This window comes from Pomacea canaliculata, linkage group LG5, assembly GCF_003073045.1.
Source record: "Pomacea canaliculata isolate SZHN2017 linkage group LG5, ASM307304v1, whole genome shotgun sequence".
Lineage (NCBI taxonomy): Eukaryota > Metazoa > Mollusca > Gastropoda > Architaenioglossa > Ampullariidae > Pomacea > Pomacea canaliculata.
The window spans coordinates 13,544,640-13,564,704 of NC_037594.1; the positions used below are offsets into that span (position 1 = coordinate 13,544,640).

At 43.2% G+C, this 20,065-nt stretch overlaps 1 protein-coding gene across 2 annotated transcripts in view; it reads left to right on the top strand.

The window, feature by feature from the left end:
* LOC112564395 (homeobox protein Nkx-6.2-like) overlaps positions 1-20,065 on the top strand; it is a 41,305-nt gene that overhangs the window by 14,551 nt on the left and 6,689 nt on the right. The window lies entirely within an intron of this gene.

A 20,065-nucleotide genomic window follows, 5' to 3' on the forward strand; every position in this document is an offset into this window, starting at 1 on the left:
TTAAGGTAAAATTAATCCAGTTACTCATAAGCGGTCTCAGACGTCCAGTAGTAATGGTATCACAGCGGCCGTTGCTTTTCTGCTCCGGAGTTTACCCACGCATCAATGTTTAATGGACTGCCGCTTGCCTCCCTTTCATCCCGGTTTACAGCGCGTCGTTGTCGCCGTCCTCGGGGGAGACGAGCGGCTGTACACACAGTGGATATAGTCTCTGTGGGCACCTAGAGGGCGCAGCGCGTCATCTCTTGTGTATGCTTGTCATTGTGTGCGTGCTAGAGACAGTTATCCACGCAATCAAGGACCGGCACTCACGTGAGCGAGCGCGCGTATGCACACACGTACGCAGGAGCGAGCGAGTTCACGTGCTACCAACTCATCACGCCACAACATTGTTATGCAGTAGTATTTTTGTCGTATTCTGAATGGCGTTTTTCGAATGTTACATATTTCATTACCTTACCTATAAAATGACAGAACATACATACAGAATTTATTGTATTTATTTCTCCCATCGATGCTACAAAAAGTATGATCGCAGTATTTAATTACCATTTACAGTTGAGTAGTTGATAATGTAACGCTGACTGGCGCTACTGTTTTTGTCTATCTTGAGCCTCCACCCTTGTCTCTTTTAAAAACAGCAAGACAGAGTGAGTGAAGAAAGAGAGAAGGGTAGAAGAGGGAAGAAGAGAGACTGTGGTAGGAAAAGAGTTCGACGAAATGTTTAATGAGCTCCATTGTGATAAGGTTATTCGCTTTCTTTTTCTTTCTTTTTTTTTTCTTTCTTTTTTTCTTTCTTTCTCATTCGAAAAATAACTTATTGAGAAGTTTTGTGGGAAGAGCATGCAGTGTCACTGTACTGCCCAATTTCAGATTGATACAAAAGTTGTAGACAAGCCACTTATTGCCAGTAGAACGCCTAAGGTCACAACAAAGTAGATAAAACACGCAAAGCAAAGTCTGCTCATGATAAGGCTAATCTGCGTGGACACAACTTGTTGCTTTTCATGAGTGGAAACTACAGTCTAATGTTTCCAACAGGTCTTCCACAGAGTCTCTGATCTGGAGGTCTCGGCGCGAGTGGTAAATTACTTCTGTTTAATATCAGGAAACGGACCTTTTTGTTGTCGCTAAAGAAACACCCTTAACTCCACACCACGTGAAGGTAGGAGGGGGGCGTCAGGAGTAGTGTACTCAACCTTAGAGTCTTCTGTCGTTGCTGTGTATGTATATGTCAACACTCTTCTATGCAGTATCTGTCTGACAATCTGACAATCTCACGTGCGTCTGCATAGGTCAGTAAGGCGTTCATTATCAGTTCTGCTGTTACCATCGCTTCACTTGCTGCGGTTCCTCTTTTTTTGGTAGGTCATCATCATCGTCGTCACCGTACTCAGTAAAAAGTAAAACACGTAAAATAACTACATTGAAAGTGCTTCTTGTCTGTTAAGTAAGTATTTTCCTGAAAATGTAAAAATTAAAAATACCACGACGGTCTGTAAATAGAGGTACATGTAGCACTTCTATTCCCCTAGCCTACTGAACTTGGGATAGTGAAATGGAAGTGGCTCACTGTGTGTAGTGCAGGGCATGTCGAAAGTCGATTTGACCCTTTCATTCCACAGCCTATTCTAAAAAAATCCCTTCTCTTGGGCTGTTGCTGCTGCTGCTGGTGGTGATGATGATGTGTGTGTGTTGTGCGCGCGCGCGAGTTTACGTGAGTGTCGGTCCTTGATTGCGTGGATGACTGACTTGAGTACACACACAATGACAGGCATAAACCAGAGATGACGCGCTGCGTAATTTGTCGCAAGAGACGTTAGCAAACACGCCCTCTAGTTGCCCGCGCATCCTCCTCCTCCTCTTCCTCCTCCTCCTCCTCATCATCATCATCCTCATCATCATCATCGTCGTCGTCATGATTCTCGTGAAAATAGTCATTAAACACTTTCTCTTGCCATCCTGTAGCATAGCAGCACAAAATATCTTGATGGCGCACTTTCTCCTCCCTCCCCCCACCATCCCGCTGTCTCTCATACATACTTTTTCTTGTTTGTTTTTGTTTGTTTGCTTTTTAACCATGACGGCTTGCCAATCTCTAAATTACTTAATCGTGTTTGAACGTCATGCTTGCCAGGACATCTTGAAGACTAATTCTCTTGCCCCTACTGGCATTTATTGTGTCCCATCCACGCAAGTTGGCATTGTTTTCTCGTCGCCGCAATAGGTACTCGACGGCTGGCTGAGATCCACTAGTATTAGGATTATGATTAGCAAGATGCCATCGCTTCCTGAAGAACGGGTTTGGATTGTTGGGTATCATCAAGATTCCCTTTGCTGGTATCGGCAACGAATGCAACATAGGAAACAGTCTGATCATGATTGGAGAGAAACTTTTATTTCATGTCGTACCATGCTGACAACTTCTGTTACCGTATGGATAATGTGATCAGAATCTCAGAAGCCACCATTTCTTGCCCGCTTCAAAGCCATATTATTTAGTTCTCCATTTATAAGACAACGTGTTCCTATGTTCTGACTTTGATGTTAAGACCTACAGTATGAATGAAGTGTGGACTTCTAAAATAGTCTCGCTGACATCACTTTTGATAGCAAAAAGGACAAGTGAAAGTGGACGATCGTGGAAGACTGGTTGGACAGACCATCTGCAATCGTATTCGAAGCATGTCATAGTGCAATTACGATATTCAGAACCTCTTTATTAACATGATTACTGCCAATGAGGGTGGAGCTGTCTTCCTTGAGAAATGCTTACAATGAACATACTTTTCTAACCCACCAACATGACTACAACAGCTGTGACTAGGTTGATTTATACGAAGTACTGTTTCCTCAACCTAGCTAGTTGAAGTTGTTCATGCGAAGTATTCGGACCGAGTTTATGTACGATAACATTCGACTTGTAAGACAGGCTGGAGCCAGTTGGGCGCAGGTGTTGGGAGGTTGTCGAGAACCAACCGTGTCGACAGTTTCATGACTGAGAGAGATGAGTAGAGCACAGTCCTAAATCTTTTGAGCCCACTGCCATCAGCCGCACTTGTAAACACAGCAGACGAGAAAAGCAGACGCGAACTTCACGTGTAAATATAACGGTGGCCAGTGGAAGCGATCGAGCATCAAAGGCAGACAGCATGCAGATAGCTTTCTCTGCGTCATCTCTTCTTCGTCTTCTGCTCTTTCTCCCTGTCCTCGTCTCCGTGGTCAGACATTGACTGCGCATGAGTTTTGGGCCCTGTGTAGTTTGAAAAGTATGTATGCTTAGAATTTGATGTCGGCCTAATTGCTTGACACAATCTCAAAATTCGGTTACTTTAAACACCTATCAGGGTGTAGATGAGTTTTTATTTACTCTTATAATCAACTAACCCTGTCTTAAAATTGGGCCAGTAACTTAAAAATGATCGCCCGGATGGATGGCAACAAATTAAAAGAAGATAAAAAAGAAAGGTTTGCTGGCTGACGATCCGCCACTGGCAGAACATCGAGTTTTCAGAAAGCGTCACCTAGGGGAGGCCTGGCTTTAGTAAGTGCGGCAGGCTTCACCCATACTCTCGGCCGCGGTTTTTAGTTTGCCGATAACGAGACAGTTATATATTTGTAATTCTTTTCGGATAAAGCCACTGTGGCAGAGTGGTGATGTTCTGAATTTCTGGGTTTCTTTCCCATTATAGCCACTTAAAAAAAATACAAGTCTTAGTTTTTTTAATAAAGATTTGATTAATTTACTTTTTTAATTTGTTAACTTTTTTAAGTGTCTTCGATTATTCCTTGTTGCTCCCTTGAGGAGCATAGGGCCGCAACAACACCTCGCCAGCGGACCTTGTTTTGGTCAGCCCCCTTCAGTTGGGCCCATGTGGTTCCGATGTCATTTGCCTCACTTTCTACAGTTCTTTTCCAAGTCTGCTTTGGTCTCCCAACTCTCCTTTTCCTCTGAGGGTTTCAGCCTGTACATCCAACGTAACTTCGAATAGCTACCGTTGGGGTCTGAGTTGTGGTTGGGTTAGGGTTTGGGGTTCGGGTAAAGAATAAGACTTGGGTTCGAGGCTGATAAGAACATGCTTAAAGACGAAGTAAACGACAATATGCGCATGCGTCGCCCACCTCTGTGGGAAAAAAAGTTGAGTCCTGGGCACTGGCGGAGAAGGTTTGGTCCGCTGTCGCGGCTTGACAGGCGAGTAGGACGTCTCCCAGGTTTACGAGCTGCTGCACTGCAGCGCCTCACTGTGACGCAAGTTTTTCGAGTGTCGGAGGGATTTGCCCCTGTGCTACACACCGACACGCACACGCACCTGCAGCCCTCGCACCTCGTTCACGCCATTCGTTTGACAGGGTCGATGAGCGGGGTTAAAGTAGGTGCCAATAACGACGTCTTAACTTGCCCTCGGCCAAGCTCGTTTACAGCTCGCACCACGGTGACACTAGACAAAGGATGTAGTCGCCTTCTTGGCGTTCAGAGACACCACAGTAGTTCGAATTAGACGTGGAACAATGTTGTCAACCGGGGTCTTTTTTTTTTTTTTTTTAAATTTCGTTTCTTTTTTTTAAATTTATTTTTTTTTTATGCCAGAGCAGAGCAGCGAGAGAGAGAGAGAGCTGAATAAATTGAATAAACGTATAAATAAAATAAAGGAAAAAAATGGGAAGAAGAAACAATACTGCATCATCTCTATGTTTCTTAATAATAATAATGACAACGCTGTTGTCGACGCCGGCACTGTGAACCTCTCACGAATACGTCCTACTCTTGTTTCTTGTCTAATGAACAAGATAAGGTTTTTAAATCAATCACCGGTGTCCTTTTTTTCTTTTTTTTCTTTTTCTTTTTTTTTTTTTTTTTTTTTGTTCTTCTTGGGGATGAGTACCAACCAATAAAAGTGTTGAGAGGGTGTAGCAACTTGTGGAAATGATCCCCTGCGCACAGCTGAGTGGTACAACCTTGACCGTGGCGGTGCCGGCTGTGTCCCCAGTGGAGGAGCGGCGGTGCTGCATCGTTGGCCATAATTGCTCCCTGCAGAGACTGGCCCCTCTCAGCACACTAGAACGCCCCTCTCAGCCGCGGTCCAACGTGCCCACACCGAGAGAAAACTTGGAGTTGCCAGCTTTGAGCTGCACCCGCGCTTTTCACCTGCACTGACGCTGTAGGCGTAACTAAGGCTGTTTTTCATATTATCTCATGTGGACGGGACTGGTCTCTGCGCATGGAGGGTGGGTAGGTGGGGGAAAACGAAGAGGGTTTGCGGGGATAAAAAGAAAATATCTTCAACGTTTGGAGAGTAAATCTTTGAGGTAGGTTGGAGGAGGGAGGCTGTGTCTGCGAGAGGACCAATTGTCTTCTGGGAGAAAGGCAATGCTATCTTACTTCCAGGTTTGTTTCTCTTGATTGAAAACAAAACAAACCTCAGTACTTACTTTTTTATGCTTGAACAAGCCAATGCCAGCCTTTCTCGAGTTTGTTAGACAGATCGCAGATGTTGTGGGTTATACAGAACTCTGTTCACACGCCATCTCTTTTTATTTTTTAGGACGAAAGTATTTAGATGACGCAATAAACACACGCATTTGTTGTTGTTATCATTATTCACATAGAAACACACATGGGCTTACGACTGTGAACGTAATTCACATCACATGCACTCGCTCTCTCTTTTTTCACACACACACACACACATACGCACAAATCCTTGAGCATATAAATGATGCTGTTCCGTGCTGACAATGTTTTAAGTGTCTATCTAGCTATCTCAAATTTCAAGATAAATCCTAAGAACAGAGTCGCTTTCACTAGTATAGATACGCTTATAGCTTTCCACCCATTTGAAATAATAAAACAGATGTTTGATGTTTTCATATTCTCACATACAGCCCTTATATGTTTAGTAAAACGAAATCTCTGTTTTTCTCACAAATTATTTTATCATTCTAAAACGGATCTGCATGCGACCGCACACACGAACTCGCACATAACCCGTTCGTAACTCACCCTTTTCACCCTTCTTAAAGATCTTAAATGTTTACAGTGTAGTTTATTTTACAAATATTGTGCCACCGTTATGATTGGCTAACGCAGATCACCTGATAGCCACCCAGACGTTTTTGCTATATCCGACGACAGTTTTTAAATCAGCTGAAGATAGTTGAGAACTGGGAATATTTATTTGCAACTCTTGTCAATTTTCTTCAATAACTGCCATATGCATTGAGCGACGGTTTTCACTTTCTTCGTTATCAAATAGATACTTTGGCACTTTCCCACACATGGAGTTTATATGTACATGTCTATGAAAAAGATATCCTGCTTTTTGCATCAGACTAGGACATAAGCGCAAGCAAGCTCCAATCTACACCGGGAACGTCGGTACATTTGGTTTGAAAATGTTGTTTGATACACACAGTAAGAGATTTGATAATCAACATCTTGAAAATAGACGGCAGAATGTCACAGGAAAAATAATAATAAAAATCATCATCATCATCATCATCAGCAGCAGCAGCAGCAGCAGCAGCAACAGCAACAACAACAACAACAACAACAACAACAACAACAAACAACAACACGACGACGTTAGCTGCCCCTTTCCCATTATATTTAAATTGTAATTTTTTTTATTTAATACGAGATAAATTACTTTCAAATAAAACCACTGGGTCAAAAAGGCAAGAAAATAACCCAGAGTTTAAAAAGACCCACAAGCTTGTTCGAGTGGTTTGATACGGTTTCCGATGTCTTTTATTATAGTATACTTAAAGATACTCTTCGACAGCACTTAAATGTGATATTATTTCAAATAGTTACATTGTTTCCGATGTCGCAATATCGGCTTTCTGCTTAAATGTTTATTACACGGCGCGTGGGCAGACCAGCGGCAGATACGCATGAGCAGACTTTTGTAGTTCGGAAACTTCACGAGACTCGCATGTAGCTACAACCAGGCTTTCCATTTCTTTTCCTTTAAAGTTTGGGACAGAGGAGACCTTTCCTGTACTCGTTAATGCTCTACAAACATCCATCAGAAAGTTCAGTGCCGAACTGACTCGCCATTTTGCAGAAAATGACCAGTTGGCCAGCGCTGTGAATGTCTGGAATCTCAACGGGAACTTGAGATCGTGACACTGTACTTGTTGATCACTTTGTTTTTAACTACGTTTTCATTCTTTGCGGTGAATATTCTGTTTCTCTATTTCATGCAGCTATAAGGCATTAGACATTTCGCGAAATTACCGTTTGGTCTAATATTTTATAAATATCATTGGTTCTGTCTTTTCCTTGTTTTGGTTGATTGTTAGTTTCCTTTCGACTTTACCACACGTATGTCTGCTTTCCTGCGCGTGTGAGAGCAAATAATTTGTGCGCCTGGGATCTCGGAGCCTTCTTTTGTAATCACGGATATCGCTTAAGCAAGTCTCAATATCAGCAGACGACAGTCTTGACAGGCAAAGCGCTGGCCTGGCTTCAATTAGTCACAGTGGCCACGAATCCATCGAGTGCCTGTCATAATGCTGGGTGCAGACTGAGCTCCTTTCAGCGCTCGCTAACATTTTGTCCGACTGCCATGGCAGTGCTGGCAGGACGAGCGCACACTACAGCCGTCAGCTGGCTGAATGGCGGGCGGGCGATGAAAGCCTTTTGTTGGCCGCATCGTGTTTTAAATCAGGGTTGAGGCAGCGAGGGGAAGGTGTGTGGTGCCTAATCATTCCTCCCCCCACCCCTGTCTCCCTCACGTCTCTCAGGGTGTTATAACTTTATGCGCACGACCATTTCATTGCCCATGCGCACACCGCACATGCACGTGCGAATGTCTTCTTTCTCTCCAGCCACACTTTAAGACGGCCGCAGGCTGTCTGGACCTGCCTGAAACAGAAGGCGATTGTGAATTATTTTGAGGCTACATCAAAGACACCGATCCTGAGATAAGGATCTACAACTACAGCAGTCTCGACCCTCTCCTTTTACTTCAAGATGCTTCCGAACTGAGTTATCACCTATGTCCTGTTTTTGACAAAGATTTTTTAACGAGCTGACCTATTTGTGTTTATGTATCGTACCATTTTTTGATAGCAACACAGCAATATGCGTCATTTTTACAAAGATTTAAATATTAATTTTTATGCAGTTATGACTTACAGACATGTCTCTTGGAGGAAAAATTTTGCGTGGGCTTGCATGGTTGGGAAAACTATCCCCCCCCCTCATAACCACCACCATGTGGAATATCAGGTGGAATATCAACATGGAATATCATCATGTGGAATATCAACACTGCCTGCGCCTTGGATGAGAGTCACCCAGGGATGCGGGGTAGTTATGAAGCGAGTGTAAATCGTTTTCCTGGGGCATCATGGGTAACTCAAGGACAAGCGTCTTCTTTCCAAAATCATAAAAGAGGTGTCTAGACCCAGAAGATGTTGTTTTACCCTTGGAGTAGTAAAAAAAAAAAAAATGCGGCGGCAAAGTTATCCTGGGATAAAGAAAAAGTCGTTTCCGAGGGGTCTGGACACCGCTTTATAACTTCGGAAACAAAACATTTTTCCCTGGGTTGCCGATTTTGCCCTGGGGAAAAGACTTACTTTCGCTTCATAACCACGGCCCCCGATCTGGCGACGCCACTGATCTGCTGCTCCTGTTGAAATACATTAAGAACAGCTCACACGCAGTTGGCGTTTACAAACTCACACGACACAGCGATCTGCACAGCCAGAGAGTGGGCAAACCGTCAGGGCGCTTTCACGCCATTGTCACGCGCTTCAATATCACGGGCGGCAAAAAAAGCCACGCTTTCGCCTGGTCTGTCAGACGGCGAATGATCGATTCGTTTGCGCATTGATCTCCGCAGCAATGATTTGCTTTTCACCTAAGATCTGCGACGTCAGGTTTGTGAAAGAAAATTATTAGGCAGGTCTCTTCTTAACAGAGTGTTAGCAGCGCGTGGTGTCAATTTATCAGTTTCCGGTGGTTTGAAACCGGAACTGCAGGCAGGTAATTGCTTAATTTAATGGGACCTGTGCCTGCTGACAGGTAGATATACACCCGAGTACAGAAGTGGTCCGTCTGCTGACTGACTCACCAACGTCTCAGTCACATATGTTTCCATGTGACACCTACTACTCTTCTCTTACCGGAGCAGCGTGAGTGGTACCCGAGTCATGCCACGTCAACCACACGGCTAAGGTCGCGCACTACTTTCTATACGTTCTACTATAAGTAAAAAAATTTAAAAAAAAGACTTATAGGGGAATTTCGAATCTCCTCTTCTCAACCGGTGGAGAAAGTATCCGATAACAGAAGTGAATTATGCATGCAGACAGACAAATTCAATAGCAGAAAGCTGAAAAAAATTGTTTCCTGTCTGAAAGAGATTAAAGTGACACAAAAAAGGTGTAGGTAGACTGAAATTGGCATGTGCCAGTTGAAGTTTGTCAAAGTTGTTGAAGACAGCGAATTACCAGCAGGACGTCACAAAGCGGGCATAGCCATGAGCTGGAATCAGAGACAGGTACATTGGCTGCCAGATGAAAGCGTTCTTTCTTGCAACCAACAAACTGAAGAACTCACTAATGAGGCGTACGCCGACACGACAGTCACCGTGACGGACACGGGAAAGATGAGGAAGGGGAGGGAAGAGTAAAGTAGGAGGAAGAGCTAGAGAGAGAGAAGGAGGGAGAGGCAACAAGCAGCATCTGTAAGTGATATGTTTACTCAGCGAGTGATGTGCCTTAGGGGAGTCTCTAAAAAAAGATTCTCGTTCAGCGGAACTTGACTCTAGTCACCTCAACATTCCTACAATTTCTTTTTCTGCCGGGATTTCTGGACTGTGGAATGTTATGGCTCCGAGTACATGGAGTTCAAGAACATACTCACTTTTCAGTCAAATGTGTTTTGGCGACATTTTCAATAGTCCGAAGTTTTGTGGCTTCCTCTTTTGGTCCTTTCTTTCATGTATTGCACGAGGTGGACTGTGCTGTGACGGTTAGCATCGGGTAAACTTGACTGTCTGTAGGTGGGATGGGATCATCATTTATGCTTTGAGTTATAAATATTATTTAATTACTAAAATCAAACTCCTTTTTATTTTTTTTTATTTTTACATAACTGACAAATTCACGTTTATAAAGGAATGAAGAAATTAAATGATTGGTTTTTTTTTTTAAGATTCCCAAAATTTATCAATGAGTCGACCATTAAAAGTCATACTAAAAGGTTCGCGGGGATTTTTTTTTTTTTTAAACAACAGATATGGATTAAAATATTGGGGTACGATATCTACCCTATAAATTATAGCGTCTTACGTGCTCCCGTTTCTGAAATATAAGCGTTTTGTACCTGTAATCAACGCTTGGCTATCCAGCAATGTCCAGTGAGGGAAAGTAGTGCTACGTCCATCTATTCTAGTGTTACGGCCTCCGCTGTGGCTTTGTTTACTAAGCATGCAAGAAGATTTCATCGGACAATTTTCATTTTTTGTCCTCCACAATACAGTAATAGTTTTAGCGATGAAAAACAAAGATTTCTCTAAAAGATTGGAAGCCATTAAACTAAATATAAAATAGTTCTGAAATATACTTTATACGACAAAAACAAACTCGAACTCACCAACTGCTGAGTGATTTCTGCCTAAGAGAAGCTTAGTGATTTTATTTTGCCATTATTAGCTCCCTGAGTGATCGTTTTTCAAGTTGTATTTATGTGTGTTCTGCTCTATATATTGTGGGCATGACTCGAAGCACTATCCAGCATGACTCTTTTGTTTTGTTTAGAATTTGAAGCTCTTCTGTGATGTTATTTTCAATGTTGGATTTCTCACGTCATTGGAGTCAAACTCATTCACATCAGTAACTGACATGCATGTCGGCAGTGAAGGGAAATGGGTGTGATGCGTGTGTGATGTGCTCTACAACAGGTTCAGCATGTCTGTCTTCGGATGGCTCGCCACTCCCTCCACTCCAGCCTGTTCTTCTCCTCTCTCTCTCTCACATAGAATGAAAAAAAAAAAAAAATTGTACTGAACTTCCCTTCACCCTGCAAGACCAGTACAAGATGTTTTATGTCAGTGTCGACTGACCAGTCGGGAGGATGAAAGCGTCCAGCGAGAAAGAGAAAACATTTCCTGCCCAACAAGTGACAACCACTTGGGTAGGAAAGTCTCGAGTTTTACTCAGAAACCTTCGTGTTATTTTTCACCCAACACTCCGATGCATTGTGTCGCTGGTGCGTGACTGGAGGTTGCTACAGTACAATAAAGCTGAGGTAGTCTGCATTCACCAGCAGTATGACATTCTTCCCCACACGTTCCTTTTGGCAGCTTTTGAACCGATGAACCGCAGCGTTTTTATTAAATGTTTGGAAAACCGTTTTTCTCCCTGAGTTCAAGTCGTTAATTAGTGCAACGAATGGGGTCTTTGGAGTACAACATGCTTTTTTAAACTATAAAAAGTGTGAGAGTTGAGAGCGGCAAGAATTTCTGCTTCAAACACAATAATTTACACCATGAGAAATAAAATGTCTGCTGTAAACACTAGATTCTTACACCCTTTTGACGGTTATTTTTGTGCATTGAAGATTAAATTACAAATCGTTTGGCTCTCATGTTATGGATCCTAAGTTACCTGCTGGCAACATTTCAAATGAAAATTTTCAAATTAAGAGTTGTCTAATCAAAGCAATAAACACAAACTCGTGCAGCCTCATGGAGCAGACTACTGATTTTTCAGGATAAATAAGATAAACTTGCATCTCTGAACGTGCTTGTTAAAACTTCATGTTGGCGTCTTCTGGCAGAGCTTACCGCACGGAGCAAGAAAACGTACCCAGAATATCCCTTCCAACAATTAATGCAGAAGAGATGAGGAAAAAAAAATATTGTTCATTAAGAACTGACTTTTAAAGCCCTCACGAGATTCCATTTCCGCTTTCCCCCTCTCCCAAAAAAAGAGGGTCGGTTAGGTCAAGTAAACCAGATAACCCAGAACGTTTGGTTTATCACATACCATGGGTACGTGCCCTAAGTTTTCCTTAACAGTGATCATTTGATGTTCTTTAACTACCATCTCGTGTACGATTTGACAAGCAGTCTTCTGAAGCATTTCGATTCTGGCGGCACCAAGAAGTTTGGAAAAAAAAAAACCCATTGAAGTTGATATTTTCTTAATAAACCGACTTTCTTTGTGTGTGTGTGTGTGAGAGAGAGAGAGGGAAGTGTGTGTGTGTGTGTTGTGAGTAGCTTCTTTTTAGACCCTATCGCAATATATTAGTACTATTATAAAAGCCTGTGCCGTCACTCTTGTCTTCTTTCTAATGTATATTGCCTATTAGCCGTTAATATGCTTCCTAGAAGGAATTCTAAAGATAGTACGCGCATACATTTTATTGTAAAGTTTTCAGCCTAAAAGCTTTAAAGTTCTTTGTGCAAACCATTTCAGCAATTATTAAGTGAGCCAAGTTCCTAAATTTGGTGTAAAATGAAACAGCTCTTACGGAAAGCCACTTCTTCAAACTCAAAGGATTTAATATGTTTTCATCCGTTTTAGCTTGAGGTTCAGCATTGTTCTCGTCGATCTTATCTGGCTTCTAGTCCTCAGCATCATTGTTGCTTTTTTCACGTTGTTCATTGCCTGCCATTGAGAAGAGAAGAGACACAGCCTGTTCGGCAGTGTCACGTTTGAAAGCGTGAAAGCGACGTCCCGTCATTAGCATGAGTTGACATGCCTCGTGGATCTCGCAGTGCGTCGTGTGCATGCACGCGCAGTGCGCCAGAAACAATGGGCGTGCGCCAAACATCGTTAGCTCTAGCGCAGGCGCAGTCGTCATTACGAGCTCCGAGCATCGAGGCAGTCAGTCGGAAAATTTATTTCTCTAACCAAATGCGTCTCTTTCGGAAGAGTCGCAGTCGCCTCCTTTTGAATCCCGCCTTTTCTAACTCGAGCGACCGCCTTTTCCCTTCGCATCCAATTCTTGTTAATGAAATTTTATATTGCTTTTATACTAATTTCATTTTCTCGGTGATAAAGTTTAATTCCGCTGACTTTTTCAACTCGTTCACGCCACATTGGCTTGAAATTGACACGCGGCAATCGCTCCACTGCGCACGCGTCGGGACGGGGCTGCCACTGTCGTCGATTTTAGCGAGGACGGGTTCCCGAGGAAAGACGAACAGACTCAAGCGATAGTCTCAGTGGCCCATGATGACAAGTGGCATTTTGTTCGCTTGCGCGCTAGCGTGGAAACCTCACCCTGTTAGACCTACAAGTCGTCTTCATCGTGGGAAAAACATGAAGCATCAGGCGTCGGGGCATAAACACAATTTTTAAAAAGTCTCTCGCAATTCTTTGCCGTCAACAAAACGTTTAAGGTTGCGAGAGGTACACTCGTTGTACCTTAGGTCTGTACTTTGCTCACCACAAGACTTTATGTGTGGAACGCCGGAAAGTGCCGTATCGTGATTTTGCCGCCGAATTGAGCAGCTGAATCACGGCGCTGAGGAGACCACGAAACAGCTGTCGAGCAGTCTGGTGTGCGAGCACTACACGATGACCTTATTTACTGCCTTTGTTTAGGATAACTTATGTAATCAATGCAACGATAAAAATATACATACTGATAGATTTGAAAGTACATCACACACACCACCACCATTTTTATTTTTGAATGCTCGTGTCTATCCATAATACCTACATACTACATAAAAACATTATGTTTGCTGGTTGAAAAATACTCAGTAATATAAAACGGCAATGAGAATCAGAGATATCACATGCTGGCGTCCTTCTATTGGAGTTTTCTTAAGTCGCTCATTTGTCCTTGTTAGAGTTTTCAAACAACTTTGTCGTCTCACAGATAATTACTTTTCATGGCTTCAACCAGCCGGTTCCAACACCTTCAGTTTACTCTGGGATGACTCCATCTAGCTTCATTGGCTTACAATGCTTCAAAGTTGTAAATAAAATAATAATAATAATAACATAATAATAACAGCAGCAGCAGCAACAACAACAGCAAAGCCAGTGATGTAAAACGTTAAATCAAATGCAGACTTGACATTACAGACAACGTGGGACTTCAGCACCTGCTGGTGCATTTCATCTCTCCATCTTCTGACAGTAGCCCGCTCCTTCATGACTGGTCCCAGTGCAAGCAAAAAACTGCAAGCTGAAGAAGTCATCAGCCGGGTCACCTTTGCTCACAGAAGTCCGCCCTGCTCTAGCTAGTCACGAGCCCATCTGGCCCCTTGCAAGGTTCTCACTCACAAGAGGGCGCTCCGCAGGAAGTCGGATGATGCTCGGCTCGGCTAGTCACGGCGAGTGGCAGAGAACACACAACCACTGCACGGGGACACCAGGGTATCTCGAATCTCGGGTAAATAAGCGCATTACGATGAGCGGATAACTTCCTCCTCTCCTATTTTCGCTCCAGCCATTGTCCCAACGGCACTCGATCCAATTACGACGTCATCGCACTAATCTCTCCTGTACACCGGAAGCGCTTTTCCAGACGTTCGTACCTCTCGCTGGGACTCTTAGAGCCGTTTGCGCCTCCCCGTGTGGTCCTGTTTGTGCCCCTCTGTCTGGGGTCAGCTCCGTGCCCCACAGGGCGCAACCATCCCCAAGGGGCTTAGGCATCTCGGAGCCTGGCAGCAGCGAGATAGTGGGGGAAATATTTTCTTTTGCGGCGTATGACAACTCCTTCACCGCTGACTCCTCGCGCCTGATTTATGCGCCGCTTTGCGCTGTCTGCGTCAACATCGTCAAAGTCGGAACGTAGCGGTTGTGTTTTTGCTCCTCGCAAGAGGACACGACGCGTATTTGTTTTGCCTGATATACACCGTCCCCTTGCCAAAATAATTACAACAAAAAAGGGAGGTTTATAAGGCCACTGTGTGGTACTGCACATGAGGGTGACTGACAGTGGATGTGTTTGTGTGGCCGCCAGAGATTGTGACGGAACCGCGCTTATTGATAATCTGCTTCTGTTACACACGCCGACATGTGGTTCCTTTTTTATTGCTCTCTGCTCCCCCCTCCCACCACCTCCCTTTTCCCTTGTTGCTTCGTATTTTCTCCCTTTTGCCTGGAAGTGTTTTTCATGACGCTGCTATGGCGAAACGATTTTGCAGACACGCTTGTCACCTTAGATGTTGGAGTATTTTTTCTTTTTCTTCTGTGGGCCTCCCTATCGGACGATAGGGTGTCTCGCTGCAGATTGACAGGCGGGCAACGGGTCCAGCAGACCACCCGAGAGAATCAACTCACTAACGATGACTGAACAGCCCAGGATTTTGCAAATTTCAAAGAACTTTCCTTTTAGGTGTTTGCAGTAACTCAGCAAAGCAGTCGACACGCGCATACAATACACGTAGAGCGTTAATGTTATTTTATACCCGCGCTGCGTGTAGCCAGCCATCCTTCCATGATATATCCATGAACAACAAAAGTAGTATTTACACATTTACGCACCTCCTGGTAAATAGATATTTTTGCTGAAAACAGAGAGTTTTCAGAAATTTTTTTTAAAGGTGTTCACGTATAGTTCATCGACACTGAAAAACTGCGAAAAATACATTATCTCTTAGTACACAATTTATATGCGTTCTTCGATAGATTTTATTCAACTGCTCATAGTACTGGGTGGCTACCCAGATGTTTTGTCCAGTGTCGTGAGAAGATTGTGTTCCCTTTATCAGTTTGTAATAAGACTTTGCACAGTAAAACAGAGAGATGTCGTGTAAGCTGCCTATGCAACTCATGAAGCAAAGCAAGAATATACACACCGTTCTCTCTATGTATTTAGAAAGGAGCAGACAATGTAGGCCTTGACTGCATAATACCAAGCCAGCTGGACAATGGAGTTTGATGCAGCATAGTGTTTTATAATCGCACTATCGGACATACTACAAAGCTATATTAAATATTAAAGATAAAGACCGTTCGCTCGATTGAAAGAAATGTGTTTAGAAGGGGGCAAATAACGTAGGCCTTCGCTGTGTAATACTAAGCCAGTTGGACAAAGGAGTTTGATGAAGCATGGTGTTTTATGGTCACACTACCGGACATTACAAAGCTATAATAAATAGAAAATAGATTCAAGTTGAATAAGCAAGAGAGGATAAAAGAGAGAAACAAAGAATAGCAGAATACTACAGGCAACAAAGTGGTAGAATACATGCTGCAATAACCATGTCCAAGATGAACGAATGATTCCAAGCTTTGGAAAATAAAAATTAGAGAAAAAACCTTTTTTTACTTTTTTCCCTAACCGAGAACCGCACGCAGAACGTTGTGTCCACGATGTAACGCTTGCATCAAAGCGTGAGACAAAAGCAAAGGTGGATCACACGAGCGTTAAGCTGCTGCAGCATTGTGTTAGGCACGCGTTCACGCGCAAAAACCACTGGCTGGGGGCGTGCATAGTTTTCAAGTCTTGACCTCACTATCTACGTGCAACATCTGCTTAAAAAAAGTAGTCCAGCATCTAAAGCTCCGACCCAGGCACCTCGTGCAAACCACGCACACACATTTCTCGTCGCTATGAGGAGAGGTGGAAAAACTGTCGGAATTTCCCAAAGCAGTCACTCAATTTCCCTCCCTCCATCCACCCCTCCAAACTCGATAAGCTTTGTATTTCGTCAGAAACGGAGACCAGCGCAAGCAATGGGATTAAGGTTTTCGCTCTAAGGTTCTTGACTTTGCTGTTGGTGTTGATCCCTCGTGGTCCTTATGTATGGGATTTCCGTCAGATCGAGAGTTTTCTCGTCACGTTTCTCAATGTAATTATCGTGTCTTTTCAGTCCTTTTAACCTAATGAATTAAGTTTAGGACAAGGCAACACAGACAACCGTATGCTCTAAAGCTCTGGACACGCCTATCAGAAGCTCAAATCTTTTATCATGTGTCTAAAAGGTTACGCCTCAGGGTCTGCGGAAACAACGAGAATCTGTGTAGATATCTGTACGACTGTCCTAGCCTAGATGTCTCTGTGGCTCGCAAGGCCTATTATTTATATTTCACTGAAACACGCGTTGTGCATTATGGTCACGTTGCCGGACACACTACATAGCATACAGAAAATCATAATATTTCTTGCTCATGGTGTTTGTTGGCCTGTATTTCGTGAATTTTAGCGTTCCCCGCAGATGTTGGGAATTACATACAGCCTCACAGTCATCTCAGCAAAAGAAATGGAAAGGTTTCAAAAAATGTAGGAAAGAAATGATTAAACACACACACACACACAGCTATGTACTCTTCCTATCCGTCCATCTGTCATAAGAAAATAGTCTTTAGTAGTATTCCTTGAATTTAAACCTGTTTTCTATCCTGGCGTTGATTTAGTGCCCCTGGTGCTGAGAGCGAATCTTCTATGCTTTGTTGGAGAAAGAAAAATAGTGCCAACGATGAGAGAGCGATTTACAGCAATGCTTTTATTGCATGCATACAACATAAATTGTCACTCACAGAGTGTAAAATCAAAGTGCAGTGTGCTGCAAGCTAGCTGCCGCGGCCATATTGCAGCCTTTCATCTAGAATCTGTCCTCTGTGACCGCGAAGGAAGCCTGCCTGTGTGAGGCTTATTCTTTCGCATAAAACCTCCCGTTCGCAGTTTAAAACGCTCGTGACAAAGCAGTATTCCATGTTAAGCCCACCATCTCTTCGGAGGCCAGTCCTATACTCAAGCTTTGAGTTAGTCCAATTTCCTTGCAACAAAATGGACACCAACGAATGCTCGAATAAAATAAACCAGAAAGAAAGCAAGAAAGAGCAAATATGACTTAATTTTTTATCTCCCCGTTCTTCGACTTTTGTGGATAATTTGCAGCCTGCCTCATATAGCACTTTACTGCCGATGCAGGACGCCATCATGAGTAGCGTGTGAAAGAGACCTCAGTAACCATCTACATCTTACGCCCGCGGTAACAATCTCCACCTCCCAGCCCTTATGGCAGCGTGCGAAAAAAAAAAAAAAAAAAATCCTGCACGACTTTATAAGCTCTGATGACTATGCCTCGTGTTTAAAGAGCAACCAGCCGTTTTTATGACTTAGAGACGGGCCTTGACTGCCTAGTTCCTTCCTTTCAACAGGAATGTTCTCGAATTGTCTCTTCTCTTTTTGTTCAGTCTTGCGCGTGTGTTCCGTGTATAGCACGATGTTTAAAATGCGGTAGGCCTAAGAAAAGTATCGCCGATTTTAAGTGCGTTTAGCCAGACTATGTGTGGCAAATATGATGATTATGATTAACCAAGCCCACAGATCACACACACTTGGAGAAGAAAAATCAACGTCAACTATAGATTCTAGCATTTGACATACTCCATGTTCCTCCTACATATATAGTATTCTTTGGTATGATTTGAATTTGACTGTGAGTAGAAGTATTGGACATGAACTTTTTCAATTCTTCTCACCACAGTTTCCCTAAGCTCACAATCTCCTGTTTGGCGCTGAAGTTCACTCAGTCTAAAATGGACACGAATTAGCATGCTAAAACTAAACCTCATTGTCAGTGGTGTGCTACACCACTTTAGTGATAATAGGGAAGCTTTCTGAATTTTGCCAGTGACCAGCGCGCTGACTAGTGTTCGGGGATGTAGGTCCTTCTCAGGGTGTATATCTTCGACTTGGCGAAAGAGTGATTGTGAAGTATAAGACGATGTGGAGAACCAGGACCCTTCTACTGGATTTGAAGAAGACTTTGTTCTTGCAGTATGAAGTATGGTATCTGTTCTTTTTCCTCTAAAGATGACAGTCTGCCGTAATCAGAAAATCAGGTTATAAATCGTGAATACAAAAGCCACTGTCAAACACGAACCATTACAAATAATTGTCAGATTCGGACCCACAGAAAGCTGAGCGTGGCAAACTTCGCGCCTTGGGTTTCTCTGGTGTATGGTGAACGTATTATTGTCAAGCAGCCTTCCACGTCCTCCCTGTGAAAAGGTTGAGGCGAAAAGAGCACCGGGAGAACTTCCCACAATAGGAACAGCAACTGAGACTCATAAACCGAGGAAGGGAGCGTTGAGATGCGATGAAATACGAGCTCTAAAGAAGGCGACGTGCAAGTGTTTATGCGCCATCTTTGTGCCAGCGACACGCCACGAGTTGAAGGCCGACGGAGGGAGGTCGGTGCGAACGTGACAAGACCAGCAGAAGAGCAGGCACCTTGGATCGTAGCCAGTGAATGAGCTGTCGCTCGGAACTGACTCACTCCCAGAACAGTACTCCCACCGTCCGTCTGCTTGGTGTTTTACCGAATGCGTGTCTGTCTCACTGACTGTCGGTCTTTCTGTGTCTTCCATGTGGATCTTAGTTCCTGAAGACTCGCAGTTGGTGTCAGGACTACGACAGACTTTTATAAATGATAACCTTTGCATCGTCATCGTCTTCATATTCTTCTTTATCATCGTCATCGCATTCCTTTTCGTGTCCTTTTTCTAGCTTTTTCCTTTTTCTTCTTTGCAGTCTGCTGTTCGTTTACGCAAGGTTTTTTCTTCTTGTTGTGTTACTATATTTTATATAACAGCTAATTTAGCAACAAAATTTAAATATACAGAAATAAGCCTTTTGATGGGTTGGTACCTCTAGTTCCAACCACTCTACACTGAGCTAGTTTATTCCTTAGAAGTTTTACGTTTTTTCAGGCTAAGGTCACCATGGTGTGAACTGTTGCCTCAGATTAACTCTGTCATCTTTATGTTCATTATGTTATTTATGCAAAGCATTTTATACCAAATGGCAACACATGTGCGTTGCCAGTACCAGCCAAGGTGGTACACGCACCATAAAGTATTGTAAAACCTGATTTCACAGGAAAGTTATGACAGAAAGGGTTAACTTTACGATTATTGAGGGCGACAGAACGCTGAATATATCAGAGACAAGATGGTAAAAACAGCAGTAAAAGACCCCGTATTTACTCGTCAAACGTCCAGCTGATTGAGCAGAAGGGTTTGATTTAGATGGCTGCAAGACATTCTTTACAACGGATTCATTCCTAGCAAGATGGACTAGGCGTTGTTTTTTATGGCGGGATCTCGTGTCTGTTTATGCGCATTTCATCGC